This window comes from Lichenostomus cassidix, chromosome 9 (genome assembly GCF_008360975.1).
Source record: "Lichenostomus cassidix isolate B80296 chromosome 9, HeHo_3.0, whole genome shotgun sequence".
In the NCBI taxonomy this organism is placed as follows: domain Eukaryota; kingdom Metazoa; phylum Chordata; class Aves; order Passeriformes; family Meliphagidae; genus Lichenostomus; species Lichenostomus cassidix.
In genome coordinates, this window is record NC_139490.1 from 14,114,615 (window position 1) to 14,132,685 (window position 18,071).

The following is an 18,071-nucleotide window of genomic DNA, read 5'->3' on the forward strand; positions in this document are numbered from 1 at the left end:
ATCCAGTGGCCACAGAAGTAGTAAGGCAAGTTTACCTCTTCTGAGGCAGGGACAGGAAATAATAAATTTTTAAAAATCCAGTCAACATGCATGAAACCAGAATAAGCAACTAAAGATTACGAAGAAAGATCATTGCTATGTTTTCAGTAAAAAGGCATGAAATGGCAAAGCAAGGACAATGAAGCATGGACAGCTAGATCAGCCCCCACTACCAATAGTCTCTGCTAAATTTCAGCAACAGATATCTACATCCGTTTATAGTTAATTTAGGACTCCAGAAGTGACAGGTTCATAGGCCTGAATACTTGAGTGTTTCAAAAAAACAAAACATCGAATATTAAAGTGGGACAACGTTTACAGACACTGCCATATGATTTCTTTTTGACACTGAAAACAAGGCTATCAATTCTAAGGATGGATTCTTGCTAGAGTCAGTATCTGCAGCCATCAGCATGTCTCTTGAAAGAGGTCAGCAAATAGCCTGAGCCTGTAGTTACTGCCAATAAACACAAGCCTAAGATGAACCATAATCATGACAATATCACACCTCAAACTTGGCAACAGACTCAAGATGTCACTCCACAAACTGCTCTGGGACACAATGTGTCAGCTGAGTCCCACGACAGCCCCTCAGTTTCGTGTCTTTTGGCAGATTTAGCTAGAAAGGATCATGCTGTTCACAGTACACCACAAAGCTAAACCCTCCCTTCAACACTGTCTTTTTCTGAGCACAGGTGTGACAACTGCAACTGAGCTGTGTTAGAGGATCTGCTTCAGAAGAGAAATAAGCCAAGGAAGACAAACTTAATATACAGAAATAGATGCATGAATGAAACAAGCTTCCATAAAAAGCCAACAGCAACAGACCAGTTTTGACAGGGACCATTAATCACTTCCTTAAAATACAAAACCTGGGTAAGTGGCAGTACTTTGTATGGTAAAACAAATGATTTTCCAGCTGAGCATTCCCAGTTATAGGCAGCATAAGAAAAACAAGTAGAGTCACAAATAATATGGGTGATAATATACTTTACTTATAAAATTGAACCGTATTTTTATATGCAATATATATATTACTGGTAAATAAATGTAAATTTACTTGTAAATTACTTGTAAATAATATTAATTAGTCTACAGATTCTAATAAACTATTTAACAATAAGGAAATGCCTTATCCTTTTCTAAAATATTTGTATGGTTTTCTTCTACAAGAAACCAGCCATGGTAGGACTGAGATATAATATCATGCCACTGCCCTCAGCAGCACAAAAAAAACCCCAAATATCAATTGCAGCATCTTGAAATCTTACCATAGAACAGCTATGCAAAACTAAGCTCAAGTATGGCTATTTTAAGTACAGAAACTCTTGAGGTACAGAAACAAGGCTGAGTAATCACATATAGACTGTACCCTTAAGGGAAAAAAAAAAAAGGCACTGATACATAATGCAGTAATTTATTCCAGTAGCTCAAATATTATAGAGAGACTTTAAAGACCAGCATTGTTCCTACTGATATTACCCACAAACATCCTCTTCAGCTTGTGTTAAAACTTGTCTGCTGAAGAAAGTGAGGAAGATATCAGTAAAAAACACAAAATTTAAAAAATAAATTTAAATAAAAAAAAAAAAAGACATTGCAGAAGGGAAAATTAAAGAGAAGCTCAAGGAAAAGATGGCTAGGTTTATATTGAGAAATGTATTCAGACCCCTCCTGTCCTGGAAAGAGTATAAACACATGACTGCAGCCTTCTCTTTAGGCTAATGAGCTCTGCTGAGAAGGAGGGCATGTTTGCAGAGGCAGAGCACTGAGCTAATGCAGTTCTGCTGTTCCTGGGACCTATCTCGTTAAGCACTGCCCTGTGTAGGCACATGCTAAATGCTTCTGGACAACAGCCATTGCTCCTCTTACATGTGTCTCTGAACAGAGATGAACTTTTGCATTTGATTTTAACATTGCATTTTTGAAATCTGAACATAGAAGAGCAGCCAAATAACTCACAAAAGGTCAAAAGCCATGAAGACTGAAAACCTACTAATTTCTCCAGCATTAAAGCACAATTTAATAAATTTTCAAAGCCTAGCATTTGTAGATTGGTTTTTCTCATCAGTTTTCAATAATGTACATAATGTTGTTACACAGTAAAGATTACTACCACCACATATTATTTGCCAAATAGTAATTATTCTTTTAAATGTGGTTCTTACAGAAATTATTTATAACTAATTCATCCTGTGACACTGCAGAGATGTACACGTCATCAGCTTCAGCTGCATCTTTCTCAAGCTATTTTGATTGTGTCCACAAATCTCAGGACTAAATGCTCCAAATAAAGGATTGGCACTTTATTGGTTCTCACCTTTGACTCAATCTGAAGCCCTGTTGAGGATGACTTCCAAATTTCAACCACTGACAAGGCAGGATAAGAAAAGATTGTTCTGTGTTATTCTCCCCATGACCTGTTAACCACTAACGCGAGTGGGAGAGCCCTAACAAACTCAGAGCAATGTCACAGATGCTGGGACAAGAACACCTTCAGAAGTGCAGTCTGGGAGGTGTGGCTAATTCACTCCTGGGGGAATGATTATGTTTTACTGATTGCCTAACACAGCCCTTGAAGCATGAGCTGATGACCACTTCAATCTGAATGCTCTAATTAGAAGGTTATAAAGCCAAGGTCTTTCTTGCCCACCCTTTTCTGAGCCTCATCCCAGCAGTAAGAGCTAGGTTTGAGATATAGAAGGCCATGACCTTACCCCTCCAAAGCCTGCTTGCACTGATGGCTAGGAATATCCACAGCTAAGAAAGGAATTAACCTGCATCTCCTCCATGGGCACAACAACAGCTTGGCCATCTTACCAACTACAGCCTGGAAATGCTGCTCAGCATCCCTGGGAGTAGAAATTGCATCTGAATGATGTGCACACCTGATGTGGCTCCCAGGAAAGGCAGGTAGGCAAGGCAGAGCTCAGCCCTTCAATTTCCAGAGGTTGGCAGTGACACCTCCCTGTTCAGTCTGCTGGAGCACCATGCATCTCACCTTTCCTACCTGCCCTGGAGCAGTTACACACTTTCACATAAAACCTGCACACTGCATAGCCCCATTTCAGGGCCAGCCATCCTCATCTTCAGTTTTACACCACCTACACCACACTCCTCATGCCAGGGACCCAAACACAGTACTGTAGCAGCCCACATTTGAACGTGCAGCACCCTAACATGTCATTTTACAGTACAGAGTTTCAACATCAAGCTTGCTTGACAGGTTGCCAGCCCTGCCTCTGTCCCAGGCACTCAGCTCCTTGCTCCTCCACCCACACCTCTGAGGTGCACATCCCTGCCTGCCAGCCATGTGACCAGTGCTCACAAGATTGGTGACATAATCTAGGTTCAAAGCGGATTATTTTTAACTCAGTCCCCCACTCACTGATCTAATTTATAGCATAGTATTACAACAGTTGTATCAACACAGAACGTGGGGCAGGAGCCACAGCCAGGCACAAGCAGAGAGGAAGAACAGCTGGAGCTGCAGGAAACAAGGTTACTGCAGAGGCAAAGAACTGTGCCTTCAGAGGTGGCCAAGTGCCATGTAGTGTCCTTTTTCACCCCAAGATACAGGATATTTTCTTCTAATTAAGCAGCAACCGGAAATTAAATTTACATATCTCTGCCTATATCTCCTGAGTTCTTCTGCAAGTCAGCAATTCTCCTGAGTTGAAGTAATCCACTAATTCTAAGTGGTGAATCCTCAAGGTCCAGAAACTGCTTCTAAGGATTCTAAAGGAAGAAAGTAAGGTAAAGAATTTTTAGATTTAGTCAATAGCAATAGATTTACTGGTCAGAGGTTCATATCTCCACTGAAATATGGTTTGGGATCCACAAAGAGACAGGGCTTAAACCCACTCTTTTTAAGTAAAAGTATCCAAGATCTATGCTAGCAATAATGTGGGTTGCAGATCTCCTTATCTGCTGACATCTCTAGCTTTCTAATGTCAATCTCTCTACTGCTTAAATGTTTAAACAGTTTTTCTCTTTATTGTTCACTCTGCAGTTCCATTTTCTTCACACAACTCATAACCTTTCTTGCTGATTCAGGGCTGCAGAGTGCAGTGTCCATGCAGCTCACAAACTGGATGAACATAAATGCTGGGGGTCGCATCCAAGATCCTGGCATCACTTGTAATTTAGCCATTTGATACATTTGACCAACCAAGCTAAAAGCAGTGCTTCAAAGAGTGTGAGCTCCTCTGCACAACACTGTCACAGAAGAGCAGTTTGGATTCTGGCCATTCATCACTATAAACCAAGCAGGAGACATGAATCTTCCTGCTAGTTAGAGACATTAATCAGGTTACCCAACAGTCCCACACTTAACAGCATCTTCCTATACTCCTTGGACACAGTAGCACCACACCAAGGAAGACAGTGGTTTGAACTGCCCACTTGACTTAGATCCCAAATGAGCCACAACAAAAGCTGATGGCAAATAGCTAACCTGCTCACATCCCAGCTTCATTCTCCTCCCTACTTGCAGTCCAGGCTCATGGCTACACCAAGCACTTGTCCATGCACACATTTTGAGAAGGAAAAAAGACTACAGCCACTTCATATTGTCAGAGCAGTGTTTGGGATCACATTAGGTGAGGCCAAGTTCAGACCAACTTCTTAAATGGCTCATCTCTAACCTACAAGGCAATCCCTCTGCACAGCACATGAGATAGGAGCACAGGCAGCTCTGCAGCTCTCAGGCAACCCCCTGACAAGGACAAGAGAAGACAGAAGACAGCACATCTGGCAGAGCTTTCCCAGGAAAAGAAATGCTGCTTCAGTGGAAGAAAGGCTCAAAGTCAACAGGCCAGAGAAGGGATAGTACTCAGCCCTAACGTGCATCAACTGAAATCAGGTGTTGCGAGCTAGTACTCAATACTCAGAATTTCAGCCAAAATTTCTAATCTAGTGCTAATGATTTGAAAAAGCACAGATGTCCATTGCTGTGTACCAGCCTGAAGACACTGTTTGCACAAGCAAAAGTTTAATCTCCCCCCCCAAAAAAAACCACCATAGGCAAAGAGAAATATTCCTGTTTACAAATTAAAAGATCATTTGCACAACCACCATCTGCAGTCACTCCCCCTCCATTAAAATGAATGAAGAGACCTGTCCTCCTCTGCACAGTGGATATGCCTTTAATAGCTGGTGCCTTTATCTTGTTTTGAGTCAGATATGAATGCTCTTAGCACTTTAAATCAGCCCAGAATATACCCTTTTATAGGACTGTTTTTCCCAATTATATCCATTACTGTTAGTCATCTGCTTCTTTCACTTATTCTGGGTCTTGTCATGTGCTCTTAACAGAAATGGAGTTTTGCCATTGATTTCAGCAACAATAAAGTGGGAAAAAGCATTAGTCACAACACAGCACAGTCTGACAGCACCAAATCATAAGCCCCAACACAAATGCTCCTTGCATCCAATTTATTCCTCATTACAGTGACAGAACCAGAAACTCAGGCCCTTCCTTCTCCCTTCCTTCCCAGCAGCTCTGTGCAATGAGAAACTAAACTCTGCATAAGGTCCAACACAAAAGTGCCAAAGGATTGTTCTGGGGAATACTGAAGATGAGGCATTCCTTGTAACAAGGCAGTGAGAACCATCTCTCCGAACCACCAATGTCAGCACTGTGAAAGCTTTCTGCTCTAGCTCTACTCTAACACACTCATTTGCATTTCACTCTTAAAAAAGTAAATTATTCTTTTAGATTTTCAAACGCCTAAAGTCAGAAAGTTCACATTTGCTGATTTCAGACCTCTTTTTTGAAATTATAGCCAAAAGAAGGACTTGACAAGATACACATAGATTAAAGAGTATTTAATAAGTTACTGTTGTTATATAATGCATAAATTCATACATTGCACAGTACTTTTGTGGGATTAACTGTTGTAAAAGGCATTGCCAAAAGTCGAGCCAGCTATGTAGTTACTACTCAAGCTTCTAGAGCAAAATTCAGTAGCACAAGTCGTATTCAAATACCTAGGTGTATATTATTCTGTTCCAATCAAAATGGAGATGACTCCATGATTTCAATGACTAAAAATACTTAGGACTTCTAGAGACATGAGTTCAACCCAGAAATTCTTTTCCTCCTGCAGATTTAAGAGTATTTCAACATAAAATACTTTATTATGTATATGGTCTGAACAGATAGTAAGCATTTCATGGGCCTAGTAGAAAGAAGTCAGACTGAGACAGTGGTTGCCAGAGTACCTAGTCCATTGTCATTCAAATATCAAGGAAGCCTTTCCCTGAAGATTAATTTTCATATTTGGTACATCAGCAGATGTTTATCCAGATACTGGTGTTGAAAAAACAGTTACTAGTTAAGAAAATCTGTAAGTTCTGCAAAAATAACTCTGGTGTTGCCCCACTGAATTACCTTGGTGTTTTCAGATCTTCTCATAATGAAAGGTATTCGCATTGCTTTTCATCTACAGATATATACGACATGAGTAAGAGTAACAATATTCACAAAATATGTACAGATTCTTATTCAACAATCCCAAGAAAAGTACAAAGAAGTGTTATTTCATTGGGTTTTAAAAATGAAGTTCAAGTGACTTTACACAAAAATAGTGTGGTATAAAAAAAAAGCAGAATCTAATCTCAAAGCAGATACATAGGATAAAGATTAAATCTACAGACAAAAACTTAAAATTTGATTACTTGAAATACTGCTACCCTAAATACTAGATTTAGAAAATAAAAGCATAAAATATTACAAGTGTCCCTTCCCACAGCAGAGGGATTGGAACTAGATGATCTCTAAGATCCCTTCCAGCCCAAACCATTCTATAACAATTATATATTGAACTTAACATTGCTTCTCATGTTTTTCAGTATGCAAAAGAATTGTGATACTCAGTATGTGTGTTATAAATTACCTAAAAAATGCATTCAGATTTGATCTGCAGCCCAGTTCTGAAACACATATAAGACTTGATTTAGTGCACATTGACTAGATTACTGATGTGGTTTAATTCATGTTATTTACAACTGGGAGAGCTTGACGATAAGTAGAAAACAAATTACACAAGTTTATTACACCCTCCCTCTCACTTACTCCATCGAGTGATTATGATGAGAGTTATAATCATGGAAGATTTAAAGAGATGGACACACAACTGTGCTGCTGGTTCAGCATCCAGAACCACAACACACACCCCACATATTGATGAGGGCACATTATGTGCAGACACAGTTATTTGCAAAGCACTGGCACAACACTGCACAGGCTCCCTCTCTCACTGCCGTCTGCATATTTGCCTGTGTCACTTGCTTGGGCCCTGTAACCGAGCCCTTCAGCAGGGCAGCGTCACACAAACAAAGCACGACCCGAGCAGATGGTTGCTGATTCTTGGAAGATGATGTGTTCCTGGAGCTGGCATCCAACATGCATTAAACATCACTTGATTTCACAGAAATTTGGTCTTGCATTGTTCATTAAGCTGCCATAGACATTTAGCACCTCACAGATAGCTAGAAACAGCTTCATTCCACAGTTGTGTTCCATAATCTCACTTTTGCTTTCCTTTATTCTCTTCCTAAACAATCCGAACTACTTTACCTATATGTAACACTGGACCTGGGGAGTGTAGAGCTAGCACATGGGTTCTTTGAACCACCCAGATTCAAATCAGTCTGGGAGAAGTACTCCCCTTTTTGGAAAGTATTCATGCCAGAAATCCAGAAGAATCCATAAGAATCTGGGAATTATAAGAACCTGAAAATTTTCCACAGAATCCGTAAGTTAGTCCTCCTCTGAGAATTGAAATTATTAGGCAATATTTCAACTTGATTATCCACAGGAAAACTCTTGATTTAAAGATTTGCATGTGAGCAGAATCAAGTTGCATGACTTTTAAAAGGAGAGGAAACCAATTAAGATACATTAATACAGCCTACTGATAGGTATCAATATTCTTAAGCATTCACTATTCTAAAGCTGTAACTTCAAGAACCTTGTATTGAAAAACTTTAGGACAGTATCTCTGAAATAGATTCCAGAGGGCAGTTATTTCTATGGAAATTGGCTAATCCCAAGAGCTTTTATAATTAGCTGTTTAATTCGTGTATTTTTAAAATGCACTCCAGTAACATTTGATCATCACTTTTGTACTAGAACAAGGTACCACATCTTAGGTTCACATCCAGCACAGTGGGATTTTTCTAGAAAATAAGAGTAATGCTTTTCAGAGAAAAATTTCCAGCCAGCTAGTCTTGGATTTGGCATGGTTATGAATCTGATGAGCTTCATTAAGAAATATTCATCTTTCACTGAACTAAGAAGGCCATTCATTTCTCAGCTCCATCAAATAACTAGCTGATTTTGTTACATTACCTACCGAACACTTCTGCTTCCCATAAAAAGAGCTAAACTTGCCATTGAAATAGAGGTACTCAGTAAAAATCAGACACATTGTCTAAAGAGTCAGTGCATAGCCCATTTCAGCTGATGCCCTGCCTGTCATTTCACATACTGAAATGCAAGGCATTTTGTGCTGAATAAATTTAAGAATATAATACACAATCAAATCTGAATCCTGATTCATGGCAATAATGGGAGCATGCTTTTTAGTCACTTCATTCAATCAATCTGCATATTAAAGACTCTTCAAGATTTTAACAGTGAAAAAACCCAGGGTGAAGTGTCATGGCTCCCCAGGGTAGCACTTCAGACAGCTTATTCCAGTACCAAAACCCAGCCCTCTCTGTTCAAATGCCAAAAATCAGGCATGTGCAGAGTCAGAAGGGGTATGGAGGGAACAAGGACTGGGCTGTATGTGCACTGTCTGAAGCTGACTTTCTGGTTTTCCTTCAGGGACTCCAGAGGAGTATTTCCTTTGTTGTCTGGACAGATTTTTCTATCACCAGAGCCAGCCTAAGGTAATACTGAAGTGACTGCCAAGGCCATCACTTAACTGGATCAGGCTGCAATCCATTACTGAAACAAATATTGCAAGTGAACTTGATAGATCAGCTGTTTTGCTTGTTGCTTCCACTTCCCAAGCAGCTGTAGCTCTTCCCAAACTCACTGTATTGATTTTCTGACAACCAATGTCACTACAGTGAAATCATGATGAAACAGCAGATAAGAAAGCAAGAGTGCCAGATCAGCAACACCAATTCCCACGATGCCTTAGAAATAATAGGAGTGTCCAGGAAGCCAGCTGCTTCTTTCATTTAAAAAAATAAAATAAAATTTTGAAATACAGGGCAAACTGCTGCTCTCCTTTTACGTCAAGGACCCTAGTTTCAGTATATGAGGTCATACTAAATTCCTGCTAGGACCAAAAGTGTTCCTGTGACCCTAAATCTCCATATCAGGAAATTTGTAAACACTACCCTTGCTGCCTAGGCACAGATTGCTGTAAAACTCTGTGTGAGAACAACTGTGAAACAACTGCCTGCCAGAGATGTTGCTAGGATGTGGCACAGTTCCAGACTGGTGCAAATACTGCTCTATACTCGGCTGCAGAGCAAAGCATGCACCTTACAGGGGCATCTAGGGCAAGATGAAGTGTCAGTGGCTGGAGCAAGCCAAACCCCAGAAACAAAACACAGTTCAACACACCTGGAAGCAATTATTAGGTATTTCAATTCCATTTTAGGCTGGGGGAGGATACACTTCAAAGACTGCTCAGCCAAACAGACTGGGAAGAAGCATTGTTACAATGCAATATGCTTTACTAAAACAAGATACATCTATGCAAAAAGTATATTTGCACTTCTTTACCTGGCCTCTCTTGTAAATCCAAACTCTGTCATGCCATACCTCAACTCCCAGTCCTAGTCTTCAGAAATTTGAGTCTGCTGCCTGATAAGCTCTTGCCATTAGATATAAAAATCAAATTTATCTCCATTCTCACTCTTCAGATACCATGTCTTCAGTGGCCAGCTCATGCACCACTTGTTCCCCAAATGCTTTACATTACCATAGAAATGCTTCCTCTAAATTACTTTAGTTCATTTTTTTACTTAAGATGGGCTTATGTGAAAATTAAATGTCTATGAGTTAGGATCATATTCTAATCCTAATGCAGTAATACTATTCACTGAGCATAGGTTTTTAAATTAAGAATATGTTACCTCAAAGAACTAAATTTACCCCTGTGTCTCACCATGTTCTGGTTCTCCAGCCACTGAACAACCTTTTGTACCACTGGCCCTGTCCCTGAATGTGTTCATCACACAGGCTAAGCATGGATAGTTGGAATGCAAATATATGCACAATTAGCAACATTGCTAGACCATTTTAAAAACCTTCTGAAAGCACATTCTTAAGCAATTCACTGTATATTTATGGCTTTTTTTCTCACATCATCTCAAAAATCTTGCTTATTCTCAGGGCATCAGGAGAGAAACCAAGAGCTCTTGGACAGAGGCTCCCTGTCAGGCACAGAGCCCTGTAGGTTCCTCGTGGCTGTTTTAGGTCCTAATTGCCCCAATCTGGGGTTGTCAGAAACCCCCAGAATTGTCCAGGAACAACATGACCTGTTCCACCCATCCTCACCACAGCCTCTCTCTGCAGAGAAGCTTCACTTAGAAAGAAATGTCACACATGAGCTCTAAGCTGCCTCTCCCAGGCCACGCTGCTGCTAGAAGAGAGTTCAGATTTTATGGCTAAGTACATGAACAATGAAGGGGAATAGATCTGCATCTGTGATGCATCCAGGGGCCTGAAAAAATAGAGTTCTGTACATGCATAATGATGCCACTGTGCTGCATTTTTGTGACTGCTACAGTCCAATAAACGCCAGAGATACAATGCTTTCACTGAAGTACCAGAAAGCCAAGTTAGAAACAGTAATAGCTTTGTATAATGACATATTTACTATTTGTGTTAGAATAACCATATGTCAAACAAACTTTTTAGACAATAACATGGCCTATTGTGCCAAACATGTTATCATCTCCTCACTGCCCCACTTGTTCATCAGTTCCCAGAGTACCCAGCACAGCCTTGTACCAAAGGATGCCAGTACATTCCCTAATAGCCAGTGGGGTTACAGGAAGTTTATTCACCATCTGGATAGCATGGGATACCCATCCTTCTCCCTCCAAGCCCACCCATTCAACATGGAAGCAGAATGTCCATCACCAACAGCCTCCAAAGTGAGCCCTTTACAGATAAATCAGAAGAAATAAGAGAAGGCATCTTGATTTAGCATCAGTAACCTAATGCAGAACTGCTGGGAACACTTTAGATAATTGTCTTAATTACAGAACAGAAGTGCTAACTAAATAGTTATAAGGGATTTTTTTTAAACACAAATAATTTCAAATGTATCATCCACCTGTGCATTTAGCTAGTCTTTCTCTAAATCTGTGTTTAGATTTTTCATTTCTTCCACTTCACCTTCCCACGGGAATAAATTCAGCAGCTACCCAAAAGGCTGTTACATGTTGCCTGTATACCTAACGCAAGAAAAGGCAAGGCCTACATGCAAGAATAATTTATGTCTATTGTTTTAACCGGGAGTTATGGCATATAGAGATGCACATTCACGGTGCTCAGAGCAGCCAGTGGGACTTCAGCTGTGAACCCACACACATGCATTTTCTCAGCATCTCCTGCACAGAGACTGGTAAGTGAAAATGAGGAGCCATTACGAGATGCTGTACCAAGATCTGAAGCCCGCAGTGAGGAAAAGTCCATTGATTTTTTTATATGATTTAAGGAATCTAAGTATAGTTTACAGGCTGTGCCACAGCCAGCAATTGTGAAACACTCAACTTCAAAACAATTCTTCATTCAGAAAGAAATTACAAAGATAAATTGCTAGCTACCACTAAGAGCAAAGTACTTACCCAAGTTACTCATTATGAAAGGACTAATTAAGCAACAGGGAGCATAATAATGGTTCTGAATGAGACAGGAGCGAGACAAGAACTCACCTGTGCAGGAGGGATGAGAGATCAGGACAGCCACATCCATTTCAGAAAGGAGACAAAGAGAAACAGACACTTTCTGTAATTCACCTGTGACTACAGGCCTGGGACAGAACCAGTAGATAAGCTAAGGGACTCCACACTGAACCCCAACAAGACATAAAAACGGCAAGGAAATTTTTCTGTCAGTACATGTGTGCAAGAAACCATCAGCTCTGCAGCCTCTCCATATGTGTAGGAGATTTGCCTGAGCACTGCATGTCCCTGCAGAGTGGACAGATCCAGGTGTGCTCAGGTGTGCAGAGCCCAGCAGGACATGGTGCCTGTGGCCACACAGCCACGGAGGTGTGCAGGGCTCCACAGCACACAGGAGCCAAGGACCCTTACAGCAGCAGAGCCTGAACTCCACACCCCAACACCCTAAACAAACAACAAATTCACAGACGAGTTTTCTTCAAGCTTCAGCCTCTCCTGCTCCCAGCTCAAAACTCCCCTCCCAGAGCCCAGTTGCCACCAAGAGGCTCATGATGCTCATCTCCGGCACAGCTCAGCAGACAGTGCTTCCGGAGCAGCTCCAGCCTCACGGACAAGCCTGGCTGAAGGGTGTCCCACCGCCACCCCTGCCCGCCATCCCCCCTCACGGCGCAGCCATGGCTCACCTGCAGCAGCTCCTCCCGAGCGCCTCACGGGCTGCGGCCACTGCGTCACCCTGGAGAGTTACTCCTTGCTCCACCCGAGAGCTCCTTGGTCCCAGCTGGTGCTCTTCCATGTGTTCCAGCAGCTCTTTACACGGAGTGTGCCTGAGCACGGCAGCCCCAGCACCTCTCCTCCGCGCTGGAAAGGGCTTTTGCTCGGGCACCTTCCCTTCAGGTGCTCCCCTTCTCGCAGCAGGCCCGGGGCACCGCAGGCACTCAGAGCCTGCACAGCCCTTCCCATCCAAGGTGCTTCTGGCAAAGCTACCTCACCCCAAAAGCAGCTGCTCTCCTGCACTGATGGTCCCTGGAGCCCACAGGCCCCGGAGAGCTCCCTGAGCGCTGCCCTGCAGCTCAGGGCACACGGCAGCCCCCGGCCCGGCAGGCAGAGCACACCGCGGCGGCCAGCTCCTGTGCTGGAAACTGTTACTGCCTGTGAGGGGAAAGCGTTAACGACCCAACGACCTTCAGGTGTTCGTTTTCCTCATCAGGTGTTAACAACATTCCCCATTGACACCTGCGCCGCACAGCCTCCCGAACAGGAGCGGCTGCCCCGCCGGTGTGCCATCAGAGACAATATTTCCTATTTAAAGTAAAATAAAAGGCGCAGGGCTCATGTATGTACGTTGTGTCCTGGGATGAGGGTTCCTGGGTTAAAATAACACAGCGGATATTCTCTGGGCAGCAGCCACTACACTGCACTTTCACACTGTATATTTCTACCTCTGCTCAGCGTGAAAGAACATGTAACCAGGGACCAAATGTTAAACTCTCACAAAACCAAAGTGCTATGGTCAGCACTGGCTGCTGTGTACTTATTCCCACAGAGAAGCAGAGAAGCACAAAGAACTGTTTTCCACCGCTCACTCTTTCCCACCGTACTTCTTTGAACCATGTCCTTTACCGTGGCAGCTCAGGCAGCTTGTAGTGGAGCTGCAGCAAGTGAAGCAGGTGAAAAGCCCTCGAGCCCATGGAGGTCAGCAGGCTTCACCCTGAACTCTGCTCTGCCAGTCAGACCTTTTCACTGCTTCATCGGCAGGACAGACCCCCGGTGTCTCCAACCACCCCGTGTGGCGTTGGCGGGGTCTGATGGAGCCACCACATCAGAGAACCATTCAGGTTCTAAAGACCTTTGTGATATCAAGTCCAACCACTAACCCAGCACTAAGCCATGTCCCTAAGCACCCTATGTCTTTTCAATACCTCCAGACTTGGGGACTGGACCACTTACCTGGGTAGGCTGTTCCACTGCTTGACAAGCCTTTCAAATTGATGAAATTTTTCCAAATATCCAATCTAAACCTTCACTCATGCAACCTGAGCCCATTTTCTCATTTCCTATCACTTGTTACTCAGGAAAAGAGAGATCAAGCAGATACAACAGTGCTCTGAAGAACAAAACAGGTCACCACTTGACCAACTAAGTTAGTACACATAAAAACACCTGCTGACTGAGTGTGCAAGGCATCTGATTTTAGTAAATTGACCAAATAGTGTGAGATCTGAAGGGCTGATCCCAAACCAGTACAACAAACATACATAGGAACCACCAGTGGCAAATAAGCAAATAATAAAACATGCCAAAAGTGATTCTGAAAGTTACATAAACACTAAATATGTCACTTTTCCATTTTATGTCTCCCATGATAAACTGTTATGAGACATGCACATGGCTTGAAACAGATAATTGTTGATAACCCTGACTGGTGGGAGAAGGAACCATCTGGCAGATGGAAAACAAGAAGGTGCCAAGAATTTAGCAGACTAGGGGGCCTGCAAATTTATGCAGAGAGGTCTGCAGAGAGGAATATTTAGACAAAAGTTCAGCAACTCTGTTTCTATCTATACACAAAACAAACAGGAACATCAAAACTATCCAAATAATTATGAAAATTATTCGTGTTTGAAATTCATATTGGAATCGTGAGGAAAATCAGTGAATTTAAACTGTGAACTTAGAAGTGAGGAATTCTTTCTGCATATCATGATTAATCACAAATGGTTACAGTACACAGCATCACCACATTTCATCTTCTATCCTTCAGGTTTCTACCCTCGCTGCTTTTAACATGCAAATGCCTTTATTCATCCTCTCCTGACCTTGCTGCGTGGTATCATTTGTTTCTTTCAATTTTCCTTAACAGTATTCCTTTCTTCCTACTGCAGAGAAAGAGCAACTTCTGATAAGCTCCACTTTGTATTCCTTTCCTTTCTTCTAAGTGAATTTCTTTTTTCTCTGCTCTTCTCTTTATCCCTCCTGGGTAGAACAAGGGACATTGCTGGATGCAGGCAGCGTTCTAATTGTGAATCCACATTTTTCCACTGAGATCACTACTCATTAGCCACTTTGCTGCTGACCCTTTGCAACAGCTGAGCTGCAGCCAACATCTACTGCAGTTAAAGGGAAGTGAGGACATGACCCGTGTCAGTAGTCACAGGCAAAACACAAAATTAATAAATTTATGTAACATAATTCGTGATCTTGGGGCTGGTTTTGCTGAAGCTTCGTGGGTCACCATGAGGATCATGTAGCACTGAGGTTGCTAGGGAGATTGCTCAGTCTCTTTCCTTGCAGGTTTCCAAGACCCACCAGGATAAAGCCTGGAGCAACCCAGTTTGATCTCATAAACTGACCCCACTTCAAGCAAGAGTTTGGAACAGCAAGTCCCACAGGACCCCTCCAATATGAATTTATGAGGCCATGATTTCCAGAGGCACCCTGAAATATAACTCCCACTGTCTCCTGCATAATATTCCCATTCCGGTGAAAATGGCACATGCAGATATTCTTGAAAATACCACTTAAAGCTTACTAGAAACTTCAGATTTCTAAATATTGTATCTGTAGAGCCCCTGCCAGTTAGCAACTTCAACTTCAACTGCCTGTAAGGGAGTTCAACTGATTTGAACTGCCTGTTAACTGCCTGTTCAACCGATGCTGTTACAAACATGTTCCTCAGCAGATCCTTCCTCATTCAGGCTGCTTTGCTAATAATTTTTCATTTGGGGAGTTCCTGCAACCCCATTTTCATCTTGTTTTTCTGCATGAAAGTGCTATTTCCATTCAAACCCCATCAGAATAATGCCATTATATGCAGACAGAAGTTTGCAGTACCTCATACTAAAAGACCTGCAGGCTGTGCTGGCTACTCACCAATTTTTCTGATAGGAACAAAGAGATGGTAACCCACCACTCAACCTCAATTCCCTTCCCTTCTCCCTGTTTATTACAAGCATATTCCTATCTCAGGCAGTGGACACCAGAGAGCTCACCCACATCAGCTGGTGAAAATGGGTCGCTCACATACAGAATTTTCTTCTGTGAAGAAATATGCCATAAATTTTTACACACATTTTACAACTCTGTGTTTCACTGCAGAAGCAGGTGTTTCTTTAATCCCAGTTCTCCCATTTGCAAGGCCATTAATATTATGAATTTTTTTTCATAGCTTTCATGCTGTTGATGTGTCTGAGAAATGCCAGCTCTTCGAGGATCAAGGGAAGACAGGACCCCTTACATTTTGCACTGATTCTCAATGAATTTGCATTGATTCAAACTAAACAGTCAATAGTGCAGACCTATTCTTGTGCCCCTTTCATGATCTCATGATACAGGAAGCCCTGACCTGCAAATCAAAATAAATACAAGGAAATTTTACAACTTGCTAAGAGTGTGTGTTGTACCATCTCTATGCATTTTCTTTGCAGAAATAACTTACATGAAGAATCATGAATGTCATGACAGCCAGGAGCCATTATTTAGACACATTAACAGAACTCATTTGTTGCCAGGGAATCCAAATAAACCAGATAAACCTTATTTTTTACTTTAAATGTGTGCAATATAAGAAGCATTGCTGAAATGTTATTTGATGTACTTTTAATTATAAAACATGCACATTTTTGTGAGATCTTGCTCAGGATCTCTCATACAAAATGCAAACCCTATGTACCGACTGCAAGGATAACCAGCACAAAGCACTGACAGCTGAAGTCAGATACATCAATGGCAAGCAGTCTCACACTCACTTAGAGCCTCCAAATTAAATCTGCTCACCTTATTCATATGCATAATTCCAGCAGAGTAATATTTGTACAACACCCTTAGTTGAAATGGCAGTAGAGTAAGAACATTTTTGATCCATTTGATGAAGTAACATAACACAGGTAGCACTCATGTTCAGTCTCCTCACATAAAGCAGCCCCACACAACTGGACACAGTTGGCATTCACTGCTCCAGAGAGACCCGTGCCTGCATCTATGGAAAAGCAAAGCTGGAACACCAACTCTTGTGGTGTACAAGGACTTACCTTAAACTCTTTCATTCTAAGGGACGCTTAAAACACATCACCAGCAATGAGAAATGAAGAGGGAAATAATCTCACTACTTTCCTCATGGCGCACAGGATGAAAAACAATTGTTTCAGGATTGCTTATAACCACCAGCATTTCACCTCTAAAGACCCAAGTTCTAATCATATGGAAAAACAAGGTTTGTGGGTTTAAATTATGTTCTTCTTTCCAGTCAAGATATCAAGTTTAATGTCTGACAAATTACAAAGTGACTGGAAAAATAAGGGACTTCTTCCTTTTGTTAAGAAAGAAAGATACTTGATCTAACATTTTTTGTCAGCTCTGATGGCAATGAAACAGCAACTTGCACACTTTTACACATCTTGTGGTTTAGTTGATTCAATGAAGGACAGAGGGTTTTCCTGTTTTCATGCACTGAATGATGATTGCAGTTTACCTCACTTGCACGATGTTATGGCTTTGCTCACAACAGAAAGCAACATGTAGCTGCCCATTTGCCTGTCTCTTCCATCAAACCAATGTGCCAAGTCTTCAGAACCATCTCCCTCCCAGTCAACTGAGGGCACCCTGTACCTTGTTCATGCTATTGATTCTTCACCAATACAAGCATTAGCTTCAGCTGAAGAAGCATGCTGTGATTATTAAATCAGGCAGAAAGCAAACCCAGGACTATTTTCAAGTTTAAAAGTCAAGTTTATTCTGACCACAACTAGCTGTCCCTTGCCACAAAAGGAAAACTTCTTTTGTAACCATGTCCTTCATCTTTCTGATATCCTTTTTGTTTCCTGTAACTTTCCACATTTAAAACTTTTTTTCAACTCTGTTTGCCTTGTTAAAGTTCGTCTACTTCTGTTTCCTGAATATAAAAGAGGGCTAAAAATGGTCTTTTACCTGCCAGTTGTTGACATACATGTTTAATAGAGCTGCATTAAACACAGGGCTTAGCCCACCAGCATTTTACACAAGCAGGGTCCCATTCACTTCTCCTTAAGCTTTGCCCAAACAAAAATGCAGTCCTTTATTTTCCCAAAATGAGCATCGCATAATTTCTTCTGTTCACCAAAACACACCAGAGTACAATTGTACAGTATGTTGGGTGATTCCTTGCTGCAATGTAG